Raw genomic sequence first — 22,629 nt, forward strand, 5'->3', positions numbered from 1 at the left:
GATGCCACCTGAAAACTAGATTTAAGGGTGTTACAAGGGAGTGACAGGTAGTGTCCAATGGGCCCTTTGCCTGGGGGGTCTACGCCCTCTAACATGCCCACCTTCTGTGAGAGGAGGACACAGTCCTAGCCCTAACTGGATAAGTCCCATCATCTTCAAGATGGTGGGCACTGAAAAGTGAACTTGACCTAGCCTCCATCACCCGAGGGGTATAGTTGGCAGAGGGGGGCACATCTCCTCTTCTATCAAAGGTTTCCCACCTGTCCTGCTGCCAAAAAGGGGGTGAGGACAGGATGGAGACCAGCTCCTTCAAACAGGAGAGGCTGGGGTTGCCTTACAAAGGCGGCAAGACCTTTGAGGCTCCCCACCACGGATGTCTCTTCCTGTGCAGGGGGAGACGTGAACTCCTCCACCCAGGAAAGGCATTGTTCTCAGTCTCAGAGTGCGCAGGCACTCTCCCCTGAGGTCAGAACACACTCTGGTGGTAGCAGGCAGGCTCAGGCCAGTCAATTACCACACTAAGGATTGGTAGGTTTCAGGGGACCACGCTAACGGGCCCTATGTGTGTAATTTTTAATAAAAATTTACACTGGAATCGGTGCAAGTTTATTATGTTGAGATGCTTGGGGCCAAACATCACATATTTCAGTGAAGCCATCATAGAGCTGCGAACTCATAATGACGAGTGCCCAGCCTATGTACTTGCTATGGGGAGAGGATGTGGTGCAGCAGCCAGAGCTGCCGACTTGGGCACCCATCAATGACGAGGCAACCTTCGACGAGGCATCTGTCGACGAAGCAGGTAGAGCCTTGAGAGCCATCGACCGTCTCGTCGGCGAGGAGGCATCCAACGACGACCGACCGGAGACAGTACTATTTTTCATTGACCACGAAGTGAGGGAGGTGGCAGACAAGCGAGGCTTCACCGACACCATGACAAACATCGACGGAGAGGACGCGAATTAAATAATCATTGTAGGTTGAGGAGAAGAGAAGGTGGAAGTCGTTGTTGTAGCAGTGGCAACGGAAGTCTTCGTCGACGAGGAACCCATTTTTTAGGCAAATTTGACTCAGGAAGAGACTTAGAAGCCTGAGACTTAGTGGCAAATCTCGGAGGCGTAGAGGTCATCAGTAGTCCCCTAGAAGGAGCAGGAGCCCTTTTTGGGGAAGAAGTCTGGCCTTCATGAGTAGAGGTGTGGTCTTTCTTGAGCACCTTAGCCTTAGCTCCCAGGACACCCCCGCACCGCACGGCCACCAGCTGCTGTGTGTGCCCCTCCTTCCCGCTGTTGCACTCAGCCTCGCTGAGCCTGCAGCCACGACCCCGCCCCCTTCTGCCCTAGCGGGATCGCATTGTCTACCTTGTGCTTAACTTGTTTTTCCTCCCGTGTAACACTGTTTTTTGTATCCCCCTGAGCTTCTGACTTTGTGCTATTTTCCTCCGTGCTGTTATTTGCCCTTGTGCCCCTGTGATTTTGTACTTTTCCTAGGTGTTGTTGTCTCCCCTTGTGCCCCTGTGCCCCCCCGCCCCGCTCCCCGCTTCCCGCCGCGCTCGCGGCCACGCCCCCTTTTCTTCTGTACCCTCCCCACTCCCGCCTCTCAGCTCCTCCCTCCCTCCCACTTGGCCATAAATGGCGACCGTGCGGCGCAGGTGAGTGTGACCTGCTCCCAGGACACCCCCGCACCGCACGACCACCAGCTGCTGTGTGTGCCCCTCCTTCCCGCTGCTGCACTCAGCCTCGCTGAGCCTGCAGCTACGACCCCGCCCCCCGCTGCCCTAGCGGGATCGCATTGTCTACCTTGTGCTAAACTTGTTTTTCCTCCCGTGTAACACTGTTTCTTGTATCCCCCTGAGCTTCTGACTTTGTGCTATTTTCCTCCGTGCTGTTATTTGCCCTTGTGCCCCTGTGATTTTGTACTTTTCCTCCGTGTTGTTGTCTCCCCTTGTGCCCCCCGCCCCGCTCCCCGCTTCCCGCCGCCGTGCTCGCGGCCACGCCCCCTTTTCTTCTGTACCCTCCCCGCTCCCGCCTCCCAGCTCCTCCCTCCCTCCCACTTCGCCATAAATGGCGACCGGGCGTACGCGTAGCGTTGACGCGCAGCGGGCGCGCCGATTGTGCGCCGAAGGTGCGCCAAAGGTAAGCCCGTCTGAGCCCGTCCGCGCCTGGACCGCGCCCAGCGCCAGGTCCCCTGTCCCCCGCAGACCCCAGCCCACCCGCCGGGCGTACGACGCCGCCACCCTCAACGCACACAACACCGGCCGAATCCCGGGATGCTACCGAGCCACCCCGAGACGCACCCACGGACCCTTCAGCTGTCACTCCTGCAAGTTCACCTGCATCCGGACCTGCACTACACCAGCACCCACCAAACCGAACACCAGCAGCAACCACCTGAAGTGCATCCTGCTCAACAACCGCTCCGTCCACAGACACGCCATCGAACTCTGGAACCTCCTCGACACCACATCGCCAGACGTTGCCTTCCTCACGGAAACCTGGATGAACGCCTCCTCAGCGCCTGACATCGCCATCGCCATCCCGGAGGGCTACAAGATCACCCGGAGAGACCGCGCCAACCAGACGGGAGGAGGTATCGCCATCATCCACAGGAACACCATCCGCATCACGACCAACACCGACGACACCCTGACAACCGCCGAACACCTGCACTTCCAGATCCACACCGACCCCAAGACCACCCTCAGAGGCACCCTCATCTACAGACCCCCGGGACCATGCACACAATTCAGCGAAGACATAGCCGACTTCATCAGCCCGCACGCCCTCCCCTCCGCTGACTACATCCTCCTCGGGGACCTCAACTTCCACCTGGAGAACAACAACGACCGCAACACCACCACCCTGCTCGACAACCTCGGACTCAAGCAGCTGGTGACCACCCCCACCCACTACGCCGGACACACACTCGACGCCGTCTTCTCATACAGCAAGGATATCGCCTTCAGCCACGCCACCGGACTCCACAAGACGGACCACAGCTGCGAGCACTTCAGCTTCAGAAGAACCACGATCCACCACCACCAGCAACAGGTTGCACGAAGAAGCTGGAACAAGATCACGGCCGACCAACTCGCCGCATCCCTGAGCCAGCATCCTCCCGCCAGCTCAGCGAACCCCAGCCAGGCCGCCGACAACCTAACGAAGTGGATCAGCATCTGCGCAGACGACCTCGCCCCACTGAGGACTCCGCCCAGCAGACCCGGCAGCAAGAAGGCCCCATGGTTCACCGACGAACTCAAGAGCTCCAAGAAGATCTGCCGAGCCCTCGAGAGAGCCTGGAGAAGAGACCCAACACCGGACAACATGACCACCCTCAAGCTCGCCACCCAAAAGCACCATCAACTGATCCACGCCACCAAGAAAACAGCATTCAAGGAGCGGCTGGACAACAACGCACACAACAGCAAGGAACTCTACAACATCGTGAAAGAGCTCTCCAACCCCAACACCGGAAACAACAACATCACACCATCGTAGGACCTCTGCAACTCCCTCGCCTCCTACTTCCACAACAAGATCGCTGACATACACAACAGCTTCAGCACACAAACGCTCCCCACGACCGCACCAACGCCCCCGACCACCACCCTCAGCGCCTGGACCCCGATCAGCACCGAAGACACCATCCGCACGATGAACTCCATCCACTCCGGATCCCCCACCGACCCCTGCCCTCACCACGTCTTCAACAAGGCCGACGCCGTCATCGCACCCCACCTGCGGGACATCATCAACACCTCCTTCGACACCGCCACCTTCCCTGAGAGCTGGAAGCACGCCGAACTCAGCGCTCTACTAAAGAAACCAACAGCGGACCCCACCGAACTCAAAAACTACCGCCCAATCTCGCTCCTCCCGTTTCCAGCCAAAGTCATCGAGAAGACCGTCAACAAGCAACTGGCCGCCTTCCGAGACAAATGGATCCCTCGACCCCTCACAGTCGGGCTTCAGGGCCAACCACAGCACCGAGACCGCCCTCATTGCTGCCACCGATGACATCCGAGCCCTGCTCGACAACGGAGAAACAGCGGCCCTCATCCTCCTAGACCTCTCCGCAGCATTCAACACTGTCTGTCACCGCACCCTAGTGCAGCGCCTCAGCAACGTCGGAATCCAGGAGAAGGCACTAGAATGGATCATCTCCTTCCTCGCCGGAAGGACACAGAGAGTCCGCCTACCCCCGTTCAGGTCAGAGGCCACCGAAGTCATCTGCGGCGTTCCTCAGGGCTCCTCGCTCAGCCCCACCCTCTTCAATATCTACATGAGCCCCCTTGCGGCCATCGCACGCCAACACAACCTCAACATCATCTCCTACGCCGACGACACACAGCTGATCCTCTCCCTCACCAACGACCCCACCACCGCCACAACCAACCTTCACGAAGGGATGCAAGACGTAGCCGAGTGGCCCAAGATACCTCAACAACCGCATCAACTTCTACACTCCCACACGCCAGCTCCGATCGACCAGCCACGCCCTGGCCGCCGTCCCCGCATCCAAAGAGCCACAACAGGAGGAAGGTCCTTCTCCTACCTGGCCGCCAAGACCTGGAACTCCCTCCCGACCCCCCTCCGCCTGACCCAAGACCACATCGCCTTCAGGAAGCTGCTCAAGACCTTGCTGTTCGAGCAATAGCGGACCCCCCCTCCCCAAGCGCCTTGAGACCCTCCGGGTGAGTAGTGCGCGATATAATTTTCTTTGATTAATTGATTGATTAGCAGATACCAAACCCCCAGTCACTAGCCCCTTCTTAGAGATGACAGTCCTGAGAGAGGAATCACTCTCAACATCTGATAAGGGATTATCCGTGGGCTTGAGTTTCTGTAACCACAGAAGTAGACTTCCCTCTCTGTCTCTTAAAGTCTTTTGAAGAAAAGTCCAGCAGATTTTACAATCTCTCACCTGATGTTCAGGGTGGAGGCAGTAGATACATTTTTTGTGGGGGTCTTTGGAATAAAGCCGGAGTTTCCCACAAGACTCACAGTGTCTGATGAGTGACCTCTTTCTAGTAGACAAAGCAGTGAAGACGGTTTTCTGAAGAGAAAAGGTAGAGGGACTGAGCAGCGCTCAGGGAGACTCCCTTCACACGACGTGCGGTAGAACATCTGAGAGCCTGAGCCTCTGAGGAGAAGGTTCCAGAGGGTGCGGTCGCCTGATTGGCTGGAGTTTGTACCATATCTAAGGACTTGGACAAGTTAGTAAAGTGACACGTTTTTTTCCTATTAATGTCCATGTTACAATACTTCCTATTGCTTTTTTAGCTGTGCTTTAGCTATGCTGTTGCTATACTGCTATTCTATGTACCGTGGGGATCTCACTTCGATGACGGGGAATGATTCACGCATGTGAATCTATGAAAGTTACCCCATTACTGGAGAACAACAGATTTCTCACTACTGAAGCTCTTACCCAAGTTGCTTTAGCCTTAGTTATCTCTCACATTGACTACACTAACTCTTTACTTTGGCATTCCGGCATATCAATCGAAAAGACTGCAACTAGTGCCAAACCAGGCTGCTAGAGTAATCTATTGCCAGCCAAGAATGCAGTATGTCACCCCTATTATGAAAAAGTTACATTGGCTTCTGGTAGTCGAACGCAGTGCATTCAAGTTGGGATGCCTCCTCTTTAAAGCGCTCCATAGCAACTGCCCATTGTCTGTATCTACTCGGGTCCAGAAATATATCCACATTCAGGATCTTAGGTCTTCCCATTTGAATCCCCTAGCTACTCCATCCTTTAAACGCTAGAAATCGCGGGGAATAAGATTTGCGGTCCTGGCCCCTCAAATTTGGAATTCTCTCCCTCGGGACATTAGATCGATGATATCATATCCTCAATTTTGGAAACTATTAAAGACCTGGTTTTTTCGCCAGGCTTATGAATGAAATACTTAGCGGCAGGACTCTCTTGTCCGCAGCACCATGAAACCTTGTGGTGTGCGCGCGCTTTATAAGTCTTTATTAGACAGCTCACAGTCCAGTTCACTATTTGTGGCATTCTTTTGGAAGTCAGTCTGTGAGGGGTGCCACAATGGTGCCATAATCCCTCACAAACCTCCTATAGTACCAGGGAAGCCAAGGAAGTCCCACACTTGAGTCTGGGTAGTTGGAGCCGCCCAGTCCAGAATCGTCTAGATCTTGGGGTGTAAGGGTTGAACCTGGCCTCCACTAACAAGGTGACCCAAGTATGCAAACTTTCCCTGCCCTATCTGACACTTAAATGCCTTGATAACGAGGCCTGCACTTCTCAGAGCCCACAGTACTTTCCTAAGGTGGTTCAGGTGATCCTGCCAGGTGGAGCTAAAGACAGCAATAGTGTGTAGAAATGCTGCATTCAAGGATTCCAACCCAGCAAGGGCTTAGTTCACCAACCTTTGAAAAGTGGCAGATGCATTTTTCAAACCAAAGGGCATTACAGTGAACTGATAATACCCATCTGGGGTTGAAAATGCAGATATTTATTTTGCTCCTGGAGTCGTCAGACCTATATGCCAGTACTCTGATGTGAGATCAAACATACTCAGATACTTGGCTGCTCCCAACGTGTCAATAAGTTAATCTGCCCATGGAATTTGGCATGCATCAGTTTTGATCACAGCATTCACGCCCCAATAGTCCACACAAAACCTCATTTCTTTCTTACCATCCTGGCTATGAGGCTTGGGGATTAAGACAACTGGGCAGGTCCAGGGGCTCTCAGAAGGCTTTAGAACTCCCAATTCCAGCATCATGCTTACTTCAGCTTTGATGCTCTCTTTCACATGTTCGGTCGGCCTGTATGTTTTATTCTCGAAAGGTAGCCTTTCATCAGCGTCTACAGCATGGATACACCAGCTAGTCTGGCGACAGGTCAAAAAGAAGAGCTCAGCAAACTGATTTAGGACTTGCCTGCAATCAGTCTCCTGATGGGCAGGTGGGGTGTCTGACAAGACCACACCTTCCACTGACCCATCTTTTGATTGCTGGACAGGTCAGGGGCAGGTTCACTCTTTGCTTCCCGATCCTCATCTGTAACCATGAGCATGGTCACATCTGCCATGTCATAGTAGGGTGTAAGGCGGTTGAGATGGACGACCCTCTTATGGTTCCTGTCTGAGCCAGGGTCTACCAGGTAGGTGACCACCAGTTTTCGTTCTAGGATAGGGTAGGGTCCACTCCACTTACCTTGCAGAGCCCTAGGAGTCACAGGCCCCAAAACCCACACCATCTGCTCTGGCTGGAACTCAACCATAGCAGCCTTTTGGCATTACCAGAGCTTCTGGAGCTAGGCTGGCCTCGACGTTTTTGCTTGCTATTTCCACGTACTCATACATCCTGGAGCAAAAGCCAAACACATAGTCCACTATATCTGCTAAGGTTCAACAAGAGGTTTCTCCAATCCCTCTTTCACAAGGTACAGTGGTACCGACAGGAAACCCAAACAGAAGTTAAGATAAGGAGGACCCTACTCCTTTCTGTGGCCCTTCCCAATAGGCAAAAAGCAGGCAGGGAAGTAAGACATCCCTTCTTCTTTTGAGTTTTTCAGGAAGTCCACCGATCATGCCCTTCATTGTCTTGTTAAATCTTTCAACAAGGCCATTACACATAGCAGAGTGGCTTTGGCCACACTGACCAGGACGTATGCAGCGGGGGATTTGGACCCCTAATATTATGCCGTTCATTTTCAACACGCAGCTCGATGGCTCAACACAGTCCCTAGTTGGGAAATTCGGCTCTCGGCGGGAATGGTGGATGCTGGTTGTCTTCCGGAGCTGTTAATGGAGGAATCAGCAACACCAAGAGATAATCCATATATTGTGCGACAAACGGCCAGAGTATGGCATTGGTTTGTAGTGAGAGTACTTAAGCGCGCACCATTCCATAGGGAGCTCCTAATCTAGATATTAAAACCAATCAGGCAGATGGCACTCAGTATGTCCTTCCAGGCATGGAGTGAGGGGGATGCGAGCAATAAGGTGAATTGTACCCAGATTACACTTATCCCCTTTAAACATGCCCGCAATGAGTTTGGCCTAATTGTTTTGCCATCCTAAATTAAAATTATTACTCCCTGGATGTGTCCTGACTTCCCTATATTCCGTGATCATATTAGTGTAATATGCCATCTTTATAAACATAGTGTCAATGATACATAGCATTTTTCCAAAATGATGGGATCTCTTCGTTTTGCTATGCCGATAATTTGGGAACACGGCACAACGAACTAAGAAACAGCGAGGTCCCTTTAAGTGATATGAGTAGTCATAGGAACACGTGACCGCTGACAACGCGAGCCGCGCCCTTCCCGAACTTCCGCGTTTTCCAACAAAAACAAATCCGCGACCGCATTGCCCCTCGGTTGTTGCGGGCGGTGGTTGTGGTCTGAACAGGTCTACCGGCGGGGAGTCACATCGGAGCAAGTAGGTCTTAGGTTTACACTCCATTCACCGCATAAAAAAAAACCGCAACTCTAAAAACACACGCCAGCAGAACCGGCTTTTAATACCATTATGTTATGCTGACAGATTGACCGAGCGTGAAGGTTTCCCCCCTCCGCCAGCCCATGATGTTCGACAGCGGACTTTTGAAAGTGAGTTTTACCTCCCTGTCTCGATATGACTTCTGATTGCGCTTTATTTAAAGGGCGTTTATGCAATTTCACAATCCCGACCTTTGGTCGTTTTTGACGAGCACTTTCATTAATAAAGTATCTACCCTTAAAACATGCAGATATAATATTATTTGCGTGTTTTCTCTGATATTGGTTAAATAACGAGTAAATACTTGTCTGGGAACTCATAACATGAGATGGCCTTCTCTCGGGCACTGTACCCTGTATTTTCTACAGTACAATTTTCTGTGGTAATTTTATTAACTGGTAAATCTTGTGCACGTTGGCTTAGATAAACTGAACTCTATTAAGTCTGGTACAATTAGTAGCAAAACAGATTTGTTTGTTTCTTTTATTTTTCAGAATTTTAGTCTCCCTTAATGAGGCGAGACCCCATGGAGATTCATCCATCTTAGGAACCCTTACAGTCACCAGGTTGTATTAGTTTTTTCTTTTTCTACACCTTATGTTAGGACACCTTAGTGAGTGCCCACCAAGGAGTATGAATGAGTGCTTTGGTCCTGACGAATGCTGAGCTGACCTTGGGCTCCTTAGTAGAAACATGTTGACCATCTTTGTTTATTTGTCACCTTTGTGAGGACTTATTGGTTCAAGCTAACCCAACGAATCACTAGTCCATTGTTTTTTCACTGTACCTTCTCAATAAAATTATTGTCTGATGAGTAGCCCACACTCTTTTTAAATCACGATTCTAATCACCATCTGAGTTTCTTTCTCTTGTCATCGAGCCTGATGATCGGGTAGAGTTCTCTTGGACCAAAACGACTTACAAGGGTCGCAGTCTTCCTTCTTGTGCTCCGGAGAGAGGAACAAGTTACAAACTTGATGTACGTCGGTGGAGGGAACTTGGTGTGGCACTCAGGACAGAAATAGAATGGATGCCGTTCCATTTGCAGATGGCTGGCCCTACGCAGCAAGGCCCGACGGTTGCCCACAAGGTTTTCTATCAAAAATGGAGAGTTTTCCAAACTATTTGAAACGAGGAGAACAGGGAAATGTGTACTGAAACAATACAGTTGAGGGTAGAGTGGACTGCGCACTGAGGGGAACCCGAAGAGCGGTTTCGGAGTGCAGCAATATGCACCCGAACCCGTTTGGGGTAAAAAACAATCTAACAATGGAGTCAATGCCCATGTGCACTATCACCGAAAGATGGTCACCTTACCTCGTGACTGGAAAGACTTCTTCAAAGATAAACAACTTGCAAACATCCGGACCCAACACAAGATGGCAGGAGTATGCAAAGCATGTGCATCTACAGCATACATGCCTAGAACAGAGGATTAATGGCCCCAAATCCCTGCTGTGGTATCGTCATGTTGTGGCCGAGTGTTCCATGTGATGTGGCAGGCTATAGTGCTTGGTGTGATTTGGTCATTTTTGACAAGGTGGAGTACTGAAGGCTTAGGCGTTTTTTATTTTCTTTGTTTTTGGGATCGTGTGATATAGTGCGGTACCTACTGTATGATGTAAGTAAATAATTGCTATTATACAGTAAGGATGTGGGGTGAGTGTATTTAGGTCTGAAGACATGCTGATTATATGCAGAATAACAGGTCCGGGAAGTCACTGCTGACTAGAGCAGGTTAGCAGCTGCACAGGCCTTGGGCATTGATCCTATTGAGGATAATATGTGACGGGCCAATGGTGACTGAAGCTGGCTAGCAACAACGCTGGCTTCTGTTATTCATTACAAGCAGGGTAACAATACATGTCAATATTCACTGGAACTGGTTGGCAGTTAAGTTAACCTCTGGTTTTGAATATTAGCAGGAATTAAGGTACAGGGGTCACTACTGACTGGAGTTACTTAGCAGGATAATAGGTCTCAGGGAGCCAATACTGGTTAGCAACAATGCTGGCCTCTGGTATTCATGACAAGCAGGCTAACAATGCATGTCAATATTGACTGGAACTGGTTGGCAGTAGAGTTGACCTCTAGTTTTGTAGATTAGCAGGATGTAAGGTACAGGGGTCACTACTGACTGGAGTTACTTAGCAGGATACTAGGTCTCAGGGAGCCAATACTGACTGAAGCTGGTTAGTATGATCACTAGTCCCAAGGTGCTACTAATGACTCAAGTTGGCTAGGATGATAACAGGTCCCAGGGGCCAGTACTAACAGGAGCTGGCTAGTAGGCTTACATACAGGTCCAAGGGGCCACTACTGACTGGAGCTGGCTAAAAGAATAACAGGCCCAAGGGTGGTGGGGTGCGAGTGGCACCAGTGACCGGAGTTGGCTAGAAGCATTGACGACCTTTGGTATTGATTAAATGCAGGATTCCAGGTCACAGGTGGCACTGCTGAATACAGCTGGCTAGCAGCAGTGGTGGCCTCTCGGAAGAAGGAATTGAGAAAGCATACCTGGATATACTGGTTTCTTTAACACCGATAATTGGTTACACATGAATGCCACAACGTGCATTGATATATTACATTACCAAATTACAATATTCTTATATTAATTTGATGTGACTGTTCGCCTTAATATGCCTGCAAAGTTACATGATTCTATTAGGCCCAGAACCGTTTTATTTAGTGATGTCCATCTCCACACTTTCCTGCACCTTGTCGTAAATTGAATATTGACAAACAGAAGTGTTATTTCCAGAAACAGTGAATTCTGCTGCTTGTCTGTGTATCTTTTATCTGCACCTCACGGACTCCTCACATTCCTCTCGAGAGAAGATCTTGCCTCCTACTCATTAGTATTGTTTAAGTAACTGTTTGTATCACGTGTTCATGTTTCATTGACTTGTATTAGGTGAAGTGTATAAAAATGCATTGTGTAGCATTAGCATTATATACTCCAACTTGCTTTAGGGTGGATGCTCTTGTCCATTGCAAAGACAATTGTCACTTGTTAGTTTGCTTGGCCTTTTGCTATTTTTGCATTAAATTTATGATAGATGTGTTGGCCTCCAGGTGTGTTGTGTTTTATTTTACATATCATAAGAGATGACGAGGAATATGACAGTCCAGTATACACATTCTTTGTATAAATCAACCCACAGTATACTGTTCTGGAGGTTCAGTCCCACAGACATTATCTCTAACTGAACACCCTAGGAAGCATGTGCTTTTCAAACCAGTTGCCCCCTGATGCGGCGTCCAAGTTATTGAATAAATCAGTTTGTCCTGAATTTTAGGAGGGTTACCGTAACTAGTGCACTCTGTTAGAGAGTGCTCACCTGTGGTAGTAAGATGTTACTAGGCACCTTATCACCTATGCATGGTGCAGAGCTTTGAGTTACAGAGCTCCTCACGCTGTGGAGAAGATTAGGTCCCATTTACCAATTTTCCCATATTTGGTCCTGATGAAATGCCAACAGATTGCTCCATGACTACACAAGGCATGAACAAAGTTGACCTGAAGTATAGACCCCAGCTTACCAGCAGGTCCATAGGTGATCGATACTTTCACACAGTGATAGGCGCCCTTAGTTCCTCAATTTCTCTGCCACTGTTTTTAATCTCAACACGGACCAGGAAGATCACATTAAGTATATTGCGGCAACTGGTCGATAGTTGATCTTATATTCAGACTTCACCAATCTCACATCTTATGACACAGCATCCTCTGTCCTACTATGCTCATCCAACGTACTTATTAAAAGATCTCCGACAGAGTGCCCTCTAGGGGTGCCCACCAGGCATTGTAGCACTGGCCTGGTGAGGAGTATAGCCTGGTGAGGAGTATAGCCCAATGATGAAACATGTCACCTTCAGGTGAGTAAACACAACTTGTCTTAAAAGCACATGCTTTAGGGTGTCTGCATTCAGTTACAGAAAATGTCTCTGGGACGAACCTCTGGAACAGTATACTGTGATTTGACTGTTTTATTTTAACAAATGTACATAGCAGACATTGGCCCTTCCTTGTGTCACAAAAATGATCGGATTCCTGCCTCAGAGCGCACTTCTTACAGACGAGTATGGGGTTATCATGTTACTGCTACAAGCTCCTTACCTGTGCGAGTTATCGGGAACGATGCAGGGGGCAGACCGAAACCAGCCACACATGGAGATCAATGACAAATACTGAAGAATGAACAGAGCTTCCAAGCTGGTGACCATTACTTAATTGACCCTGAAAATAAAAGACACGTTTTTAGTATTCTGGTGACTCATGACCATAAAAAACAAAGGTTATAAATTCAATATTGTGTCAAATACTTAAACAAGCATTTGCAATGCAATAGGTCTCGCATTAGGAAAGTTTGAGCTATTGGTATTGTAAATGACAATTTTTTTATTTATGTGTTGGTTTTGAAAATAGCAAAATTAATAGCTTTGTCATTTACAATGCCAATAGTTATAACTTTCGCAAATGTGACACCTATAGCATTTGTAATGTAATATGTGTTGTATTTACGAGACTAGTAATAAAAACAAGTCCCTATTTTTCCAAAAATGAAAAGGAATGCAAAATGCGACCACTCATAACTCACAGACCCATTAATGCCATAACCACATTTCTAATAAAACACAAAAATAGAAAAATAAGATCAAAACAATTTTGAGAAAATATTAAGAAAATTGTACAATTTATTCGATATAAAACAATACTTTTGTACACAAATACAGTGCCATTTAATACAATTAAAAATGTGTCAATTCACATGAAGAATAATAAAATACAGGTTGTCATTATTCTTCATGTGAATTGACACATTTTTAATTGTATTAAATGGCACTGTATTTGTGTACAAAACACGTCCACCACTACCACGCCCACCACCACCACACCTACCACCACCACGTCCACTACCACCATGTCCACCACATCCACCGCCACCATGTCCACCACCATCACCACGTCCATAACCACCACATCCATCACCATGCCTGAGTTAAACTTAGTCCGGCAGATAGAGCATGACATCTTCCACCCTATCAAACTTGTTGGCGCTAGAATCATCTCACAATGGGCTCTACCCGAGTATCTAAATGAGAGTAATAATGCTCTATCATATGTGATGAGCTTACCGTTTTCTGGGACGAATCCGGCATGGTTCCTCGCCCTCGACCGTGTCCGTAAACAGGCGGGCTAGCCTTAGGCACGCCAGCAGCGTGCCGCTGCGCGTCCATGCTGTGGGCACCATAAGTAGGCTTATGCTTAACTACTAGAGCGCTGACCTGTCCCTCGCTCCCCACGAGAGGAGTCCTCCAGCTGTGGTCACTGGTCCTGCCCAGCCCAGCTCCCGTTCTACTGTTCGACGTAAGTCAGGCTTACCCACAGTGAGTAAGCATTCAATGCAATTTCAGTTTAAAAAACATTTGTTTCAAAAAGCTTTAAATTTAAAATGCGATTGTCTTAGAAGCATCCAGAGTAATTTTAAAAGCGATACATTCAATCATTCAAAATACTCTGGCTTAAAGAGACTGTGCAAACAAGCAAGTTCTCAGTTAGTATTCTCTGGTACTGTGTGTCTGACCTGGGTCAGTTTCTCTGATTCTTCCTGTTTCTCTTGTTAAGCCATGGCAGCTTCTTGAGCTGTGCAGGGTGTGAGCATCTGGAAGGGCAGCCCCAGCCCTCCAGGTCTTTACATGCGGGCCCCTCGGCAGCAGCAGCACTGGGCTGCTGTTTACTTGACTCAGAACTAACATGAAAAAGAAACGTACATATACAGCAAACACTTATTTAAAGGTTAATTGCAGTTAGAACAAGCATTTACAATGCAATAAGTCTCGCAGCATTAAAGTTAGAGTTACTGGCATTGTAAATGACAATGCTTTGCATTAATTTTTTTTTTTAATTTGCAATTGGTATATAAACATTGTTTGTGAATGGTTAGCTGTTGCTTATGCTAAGCAAAGTTGGCAGTAATATAGAGTGCTAGTCTTGCTTGTTATAAGCATGCTGATTTAAAGCGCTCTGATACCTGCACTGACGGCAGGTGGTGTGTGTTCCTGGTGGAAGCGTGCACTGATGGCTGGTGGTGTGTGTGTGCCTGGTGGAAGTGTGCACTGACGGCTGGTGGTGTGTGTGTGCCTGGTGAAAGCATGCACTGACGGCTGGTGGTGTGAGTGTGCCTGGTGAAAACGTGCACCGACGGCTGGTGGTGTGTGTGTGTGCCTGGTGAAAGCGTGCTCTGACGGCTGGTGGTGTGTGTGTGCCTGGTGAAAGCGTGCCTGGAGGAGCAGTGGTGACGCAGGGCTCCTATGCCCGAGGGAGAGCCCCGCGTAGGCTGCAGATGTCCGGAGTGCCGGTAAGTGGGCCTTACTTGTAGGGGGGGCGGCAGGGGGGTGTCGGTAAGCTTGTGTATGTGTGCGCGCGTGTGTGTATGTGTGAGACGGTGGGGGGGTGTTTCTATATGTGTACATGCGTGTATGTGCGCTCATGTGTGTGTCTCTGTGTGCTACGGGGGAGGGGGGTGTCTCTGTATGTGTGCGTGCGTGTAGGTGTGCTCGTGTGTGTGTCTCTTGTGTGCGACGGGGGAGTAGGGTGTCTCTGTATGTGTGCGTGCGTGTATGTGCGCTTGCGTGTGTGCCTCTGTGTGTGCACATGCGTGTGTGGTGGAGCTTTCCAGGAGACAGGAGCTGGCCACAGCGAGCGCGTTCTTGTGCGCGTGGCCCGCTCCAATCGCCTTCGGGCAGAGGAGAGGCACGCAGCCAGGTCCTGTCTCCTGGAAAGCTGCGTCGCTAACAATAGGTCTCTGGCGAGGCAGCGCTCGCGCTGTTAATGCCACGAGACATAAAAAGGAGGTAACTAGGCCCTTAACTTTAGGAACACCTTCATTCTTAAAGGCAGCCACTAGATATACATGCTTTGTTTCCCCTACCCAGAGTTAACATCCCCGCTGGCATCAGTACGGCCCTCGGTCCCACCATAGACCAAACTTTGCGGGCCCCAGGAAAATGTTTGTGAGTACCTGTGACCTAGATCAACAAAAGATGGAAGTAGTTAGACAGGAGGATGAACCAGAAGCTTGCATCTCTGAAACTGTTAAAGGCAGGGGAAACCCAATAAACCCTTGTAGGCTTGGGCACAAAGTAGTTTAGGTCAGAGGGTGCTACAAGGGACTTATTTAAAACAAATTTGCATTCATTGGTGAGTCGTACCTATGTAACGCACTCTTGTGTATCCACAGGATAACCGGTTTATATCAACTATAACAAATATATTGATGGAAGGAAAACTGAACAAATAGAGCAAAGATCGTATTGAGTATTCAAAACTATTCTTTATACTGCAACAAAAGTAGGGAGACAGATACAAATGAAATAGGGCAGAAGAGTCATGAACAGAGATAAATTGGATTTTCACTGCAGTTCATAACTAAACACATCAACTCCAGATATTTAAAGACACAACCAAAATTAGTTAATAAAAAAGGGTTGCGAATTGGTGACAAAGTAGCGTGACAGGAGATGATGGAGTGTCGACGTTTCGGTCTAGATAGCAGTCGTCAGATAGACCATCATCAGGACGGTGTTTTTCTATGCAGAAAAAACTCCCTATATAAAATAATACAACATAATCAATAATTGTCTTTAAAATAAGAAATACATTAATAGAAAAAATGCATGCTCTATACGTCAAATTAAACCATTATTGCTCAATGGTCACTCCTTCCTAGTGGCCAATGAGAAACAGTTTCTTAGGTGAACATGAGGCAATATAGCTCAAATCGTGAAATTATATATAGTTCACATGATAAAATCCGATAAAACAGTAATGTATACTAGTTCATTGTTAAAAAAAAGAAACAACTGTTCATTTGGGAAACTTCATAGCGAATTTCATTTGAATTAAAAAAATTATTTACAGACATTTCAAAGTTACCACACAATTGAAATTGCCAATCTAAATACAATTATAAACATTGGTGCATATCTAAGAACATCAATCTAGGGAAACTAGTTTGATTTGTCACCTTGAATCCTCCAGTGGGTCTTAAAGGTGCACGGAAACAGCAGAGCCAATGGGAAAGCTGAAAACAGCAAAAGCGTGTGGCAAAGATGTCCAACACGGAGCCTCAACTAGAGAAAAAGGATGTGGAGTCTTATAAGAAGCAGGGTTGGACAACCTTACATTGAATTCGTATGATAGAGCAAAACATTATACCTTAAGTTTAGGCAGTAAGCGCTGAAATTGATAACCAGTTTGTACGTGAAGATTTAGCATCCGAAGTTCCTGAAGGAAAAAATTAATGTTGGGTGGTTTACATAGTCTTAAAAATATTACTGAACAAGTTAAGCTGTAGAAATACAGCTATCGGCAGTGGTCTGGGTGTAACTGAAAAGTCTCTGCCAGAAACTGACCATGTGTACAAGGTGTGCGCATCAAACTACATAAAAGAGGTGTCAATTCCCACTGAGCCAGATTCAATACTGGTGGGTAGTTAGTCCGAAACCCCAATGAACCATTTTAGATTAACGTGACTATTAAGTACAGCTGTGTGTTAGCCTAAGGGTTAAAATAAGAGGCAAAAAAATGACCGGGAAACAGTTCTGTAAAAAATGACAGTGCCGGTGAGTTTAATCGTCCGAAATGGCCAATAGACCATTTTAGATATACCTGGATGTTAAATACAGCAATATACTAGCTTTAAATTGTAATTAAGCTAAGACCCATATAATCAAATGGTAGAACGAGGCCCTAATGTAGCACGCATTGATTCCATTCAGAGCAAGGCTACTTACTTTGTGTAGTATTGAAAACCGGCATACGGGCGCATCGTCATCAGTTGTTTAGAAACACTGAGAGGACTCCGGTCAGAAAGCTTTATGTCCGTGAACCGGAATTGTTGGGAGCGGAACCGGAAGTGAAATATCTTTCGGTCGCTTCGTTTGTTGTTTTTATTATTAAAAAAATGATTCTGGATATCCTATGCTATGAAAATTAGTGGATAAGCCAAAGGCATATATGTTGGTACATAATCAGGTCATTTTGCAGTGAACTCGAAGCGAAGGAGCTAAGACGGTCGCCATCTTGGATTGGGAAACATCACTGAAACGAATCACAGTTATCAATGGGTCGAAATCCCAGCAAATTACAGTGTATGTTAAACAAAATTGGGGATTCATTGTGACAAAGCAACCAAAGTCAGTTGTAATACACATACATCTTTGTTATTGATGCAAAACTAACAAAGTCTGTTATATATATATACAGATATTTCGCAACAATACTGATAATATAGTGATCAAGACATATATAAATCTTTGGAAACGTTAATATTGGCAGACTTCGAATAGCATCACTAGTTGACCCAAGATTTCTAAAGACTACAAACATGCCAAGGCATGCCATTCTGTAGATGAATTGAGACCATGTCTGACTGAGTCTGCAAGGCAGATCCAGCGCTGCTCTTTTAGAGTTAGTAAATGGTCAACATTAGGTTGCCTAATTGTGGGTTTAATAACTTCTACTACATACCAGAGAAGTTCATGTTCACTATGATTTTTAGACGAATAATGGTCAACTAATGGAGCATTTTCCGTCTGGCAGCGGATTCTTGACTGATGTTGAAGGATTCTTTTCTTAATTGGTTGTATGGTTTTGCCAAAATATTTGAGACCACAAGGGCACTCTATGCAATACACAACATTGGTTGTGTTGCAGTTTGAAAAGTTTTTTAAAGGAAAGTTCTTGTTATTCAGAGTAAATTGTTTTAAATTAGCAGTGGTGGAGCAAGCAGCACAATGGTTGCATTTATAATGTCCCTTCAATGGACTTAGTTGTCGCATGTTATCCACCAGTTCACTTGTATTGTTCTTGTAGGCATGCACTAGCCTGTCTCTAAGATTACGGCCTCTCTTAAAGGCAAACATTGGTTTGTCCACCAATTCTGGTAGATCTGAGAGAAGGGACCAGTTTTTTGAAATCACCTTCTTAATTGAATTGCTGGATGTACCAAAAGTAGTGACACATACCAGTTTGGGTTCCGTATCTTTTTCTTTAACCTGTAAGAGTAGGCTTCGATCGTTGTACCAAGCCCGTTTTAGAGACTGTTTGAGTAATCTATTCGGGTACCCTCGTGAGAGCAACTTAAGTTTGAGTATTTGTGCTTCTTTAAAATAGTCAGATTTGGGCCCAGATCTTTTGACTGGGGGAATGTGTGACATTGATCCACATTCGGTCCATCACTTGTTGTTTTTGCTATGTTTGTGTAAGGACATTTGATGACACCTGGCTATTGCTTGGGAATTTCTAATTAAGGTATATCCAGATATGATGATGCCTTATTTAAGCTCCTTATAGGAGTTGAGTCTCCAGTGTTACTTGTATGAAGAGCTTTACAGAATATCAAAGCTGTGTCTTTACACATCTTATCAATGTGAAAGGATTACTATGTAGCGTAGTAGTCTGTGGCACTGCCAAGGTTTAGGAACAAGAGAGTTCTGGTTTCAGATACTGTTTACCTAAAGCAGTGGTTCCCAAAGTGTGCGCCGCGGAACACCGGTGCGCCGTGATGAGAAGCCAGGGGCGCCGGGGCGCCGCCCAGGATGTGGCATCCTTTGTGTTGAACGTGATCCCAGCTCTCGCCCTCTGTATTTAAATGGCTCAATTTAAGCCCATTGTTTACAAGCTCCTTGCGCCGCCGGTGCGTCACTTTGTGGCGGTAGTCCCCAAAGTGTGCGCCACTGCACCCCGGTACGCCGGTAAAAAAATGGTGGGGAGCCACGACCAACTGCCAAGTAGGTCAAGGGAGCCACGGGTCAAAAAAGTTTGGGAACCACTGGCATAGGGAGTGAGGGTTAAGCTCAAGGGGGAGGCCGTTAAAGGGGGACTTGTCTAAGACCGGGGGAGGCTCACCGGAGACAAAAGGGGATGGGGGGTCAGGAGCACGAGATGTGTGCAAAATAAATAAATAAAAAAAAAAAAAAAAAAAAAAAAATGGGAGGGGCGGAGTTTCAGGCCGAAGGGACGCGCAATTTTATTTATGTAATTGGCGCGTTTTATATAGCGCAGACTTTACCAGAAGGTGTAAGTGCTTCACAAATAAGGTTAATAGTGTGCCTTGTATCGTTTTGGATGAGGACGTCTCTGCAGAAGTGCGCCAAGGAACACAACATTAGGAAAAATAAGGAGAAAGCAGAGTGTCGAGCCCCTTACCCTCCCACCCCCCTCTTTTCTCGTGCTTCGGGCAAAGATCTTCACTCCCGCTCATCCTACCCTTCCCTCCTTCCCTACTATCCGGCAAATGAGAACGGCAATGAGCCGCCTAGCCTGAACCTGCCTTAGGTAATGCTTCGCTGAGCGTCAGAGGAATAGTATGAAGTGCTTCATTGCGTGGGATGGCAGGTGCTGTGTTACGCGGTATCGCTAGCCTAGTTTTGTCCCGCACTCGGAGTTGACTATACGATAACTAAATGCAACTTAGTAGTATGGCCCAAAGTTTATTGGTTTACATAAATTGTTTTCCCTATGGGGGCGTAGGTCGGCGCGTCCCCCGACGGATGCTGGTCTCCCTAACATCGCCGGTCAGATTATTTCAAAGTTACCGTCCTCTCCCCTTTTCGCAGAGGGGGGGGGGGGGGGGGAGGCGCTGTCGGAAGGGCTGCCATGAAGCTTGCTATTTCTTTAGATCTATGCATTTTTCTCTCGCGCGTTTTTACCGGAAGGCGTCAGAGCGCTTCACACTAGGGACAAGAACGGATACATGAGAACATTGCAAGCGAACAAATTACAAAACAAAAACGTTAACTTATATGGGATAAACACTGCTTTGAGTGGGCCGGTACTCACTTCTAAATGCTTTAGTATCAATACACATTTGAACACCAATTCAATTTCAATGACATTAAATGTGTGCCCCTGGCCTGATCCCCTTCACGGCCCAAAGCCCCCCCCCCCCCAAGCCCGCCCCCTAGTCCAACTAAAAATGCAAAAGGTAATAATGGGTACATTACAGGAGGAAAAGTAATGTGGGGAGGTTACAAAGTACTAGTAGAGGTATAATGCTGCAATAAATGTCAGACACTCCAACATAACAACAAAGTTACGTAGGCAATGGTGGCACGCGTGCAAGTATCGAAAGGAGATAAAAAGGTAAGATGTAGCAAACAGTGAGTGTGTTACAAGAGAAAAGAGACGTGTGCATGTTACAAAAGAGTACCAAACACAGGTAGAAGGATAATACTGGTCCGGCAGGGGCTTTCAGCTGGGCCGTCAGGTTTGACGGGTGCACCGAGATGTGGTGCAGAGTTGTTGGAGGGTAAAGAAAGGTATACAACACCAGTTAGGCAATGTCCTTTCCCCCTGTTCTTCTTTCTTTGGTGTATATGTTTTCCCCTTCTCTTCTCGGAGTATCCGACTCCTATCCCCCATAACACCCGTGTTCAAACATCGCTCTCAGGGGTAGCCTTATCTGTCTGGTTCTGACGCGGTGTAAGCCCTGCTGCTCTCACCGGGGGCAGGGGGGGACACAGCTCAAGTAATGGCTGCCTGCCAAGGCTGAGATCTGCTAGTCCAGGTTAGATCAGTGACTGCGCCGGCAAGCTAAAATATGCATTGCCTCACGTATATAGTAGTTAGTGTCAAGTATGTTTCGTCACTGAACTTCTTTACTCATGTCTCAACGCTTCACCAGCACGTCCACCCCCTCTGAAAGTTCTGAACGCACTTGTGACATCTCTACTCCTAGGCCCATAAACACGCAAAGGAGGGAGTCCTCTTCAGAAAGAACGGGTTTCACCAGAACTTGTAGGGTCTCAAAGAGGGTGAAATATGCTCTACTCCGTTGTGGCGGCGCATTTGTATTTGCTCCCTACAGGAGTACTCATGTAGACCGCAGGAGGCATTATATAAATAAAGACTCGTAGTACAACTTCCATTTCAGTGGGGAGGAGGGCAAGGCAACCCGTGAGCACGAGCCCCTGCTAAGGGTCGCAGGGACAGAAAGTGACACATGCTTCCAAAAGTGACAGAAAGAGCATCCTATGAGTCCCACTCTCTCCCACCCAACCGCGGCCTACTTTCCCAGGGGATCGCCACCCACGCATGACCCGGCACCCGTCTCCCCTGGTGGATATATACAAAGCCTGTCCAACAATATTCTATCGAGACTCATTTGCAGAGTTGAACATTGCCAGTTATAATTATTAAAAATAGAAGGCCATTGGGGGATAGCATTAAAGTCAAAGGGGTAACACCGGGTCCCTCGCAACATGGGTATTAACAATAAAGGATTTTGTGTCGGGGCGAAATAACATTGCTTAGCAGGCAAAAGTGGATTAAAAGAATAACGCCAACTGCATTGTTATTATAATAGAGGGCGTGGCTGAAATTACGTTAAAAAAAAAAAAAGTGCGTTGTTTTGTGTGGTGCATGACTTGTATTTTTGTGTCTGTCATAGCACTATATGTATGTCACAAGAACTAGCAGCATATTTACAAGAAGTCAGGTCTATGGGCTTTGTCAATGGTGGTTAGTTGCAGAGGATAAATAAGCAGCAACTAAAATTATGCGAATTGTAGTTATTTTCAAGCTTGGGTGCATGGGGTGCATGGGTTGCATGGCAGGTGGTGGTGCGGGATTACTAGCTGTGGCGAAATGGGAATGCAAATTCACAACCGGCCTTGGGGAGAGGGGCAAGGCTCATGCCGGGGGTTTGGGGTGGGGGGTGTTGGGAGAATGATGAGCTCCTAACACCCTCTGCCCCCTTCCCCAGCACGCCTCCATCAATGCCGGATGGGGGGTGGGGGGGGGGGGGTACAAGGGTGGCATGTATTTGGTAAAGGGTTAGTGAAGAGGATAGAGCGTTCTTGGTAGGTCACATGCTGAGAAGTAGTCCACATGTTTTTGGGGTAACAACATAGGGAATGTATGGCGCACAAGGGTGGGGAATAAGAAATTAGGTACTGGTGGTATATTACAGTGGGAGTTATGCTACAATCAATAGACACGCCTGTAGGTGGACACCGCAAAAAAAATAAAAAAAAATAAAATAAATAAATAAATAAATTATATATATATATATATATATATATATATATATATATATATATATATATAGTTATATATATATATAAATAAATAAATAATA

General features: G+C 47.2%; 1 long non-coding RNA gene across 1 annotated transcript in view; it reads right to left on the reverse strand.

Moving 5' to 3' along the window:
• LOC147737174 (uncharacterized) overlaps positions 1-17,381 on the reverse strand; it is a 52,074-nt gene extending 34,693 nt beyond the window's left edge. Inside the window, exons 1-6 of the long non-coding RNA XR_015295539.1 lie at positions 17,282-17,381; positions 16,704-16,772; positions 16,513-16,618; positions 15,418-16,093; positions 14,071-14,235; positions 12,603-12,722 (exon numbers count right to left, since the gene is read on the reverse strand). This is a non-coding gene — a long non-coding RNA (uncharacterized LOC147737174). The remainder of the gene's footprint in view (positions 1-12,602; positions 12,723-14,070; positions 14,236-15,417; positions 16,094-16,512; positions 16,619-16,703; positions 16,773-17,281) is intronic.
• Positions 17,382-22,629: the final 5,248 nt, after the last annotated feature.

This window comes from Lissotriton vulgaris, chromosome 1_1 (genome assembly GCF_964263255.1).
Source record: "Lissotriton vulgaris chromosome 1_1, aLisVul1.2, whole genome shotgun sequence".
Classification (NCBI taxonomy): Eukaryota; Metazoa; Chordata; class Amphibia; order Caudata; family Salamandridae; genus Lissotriton; species Lissotriton vulgaris.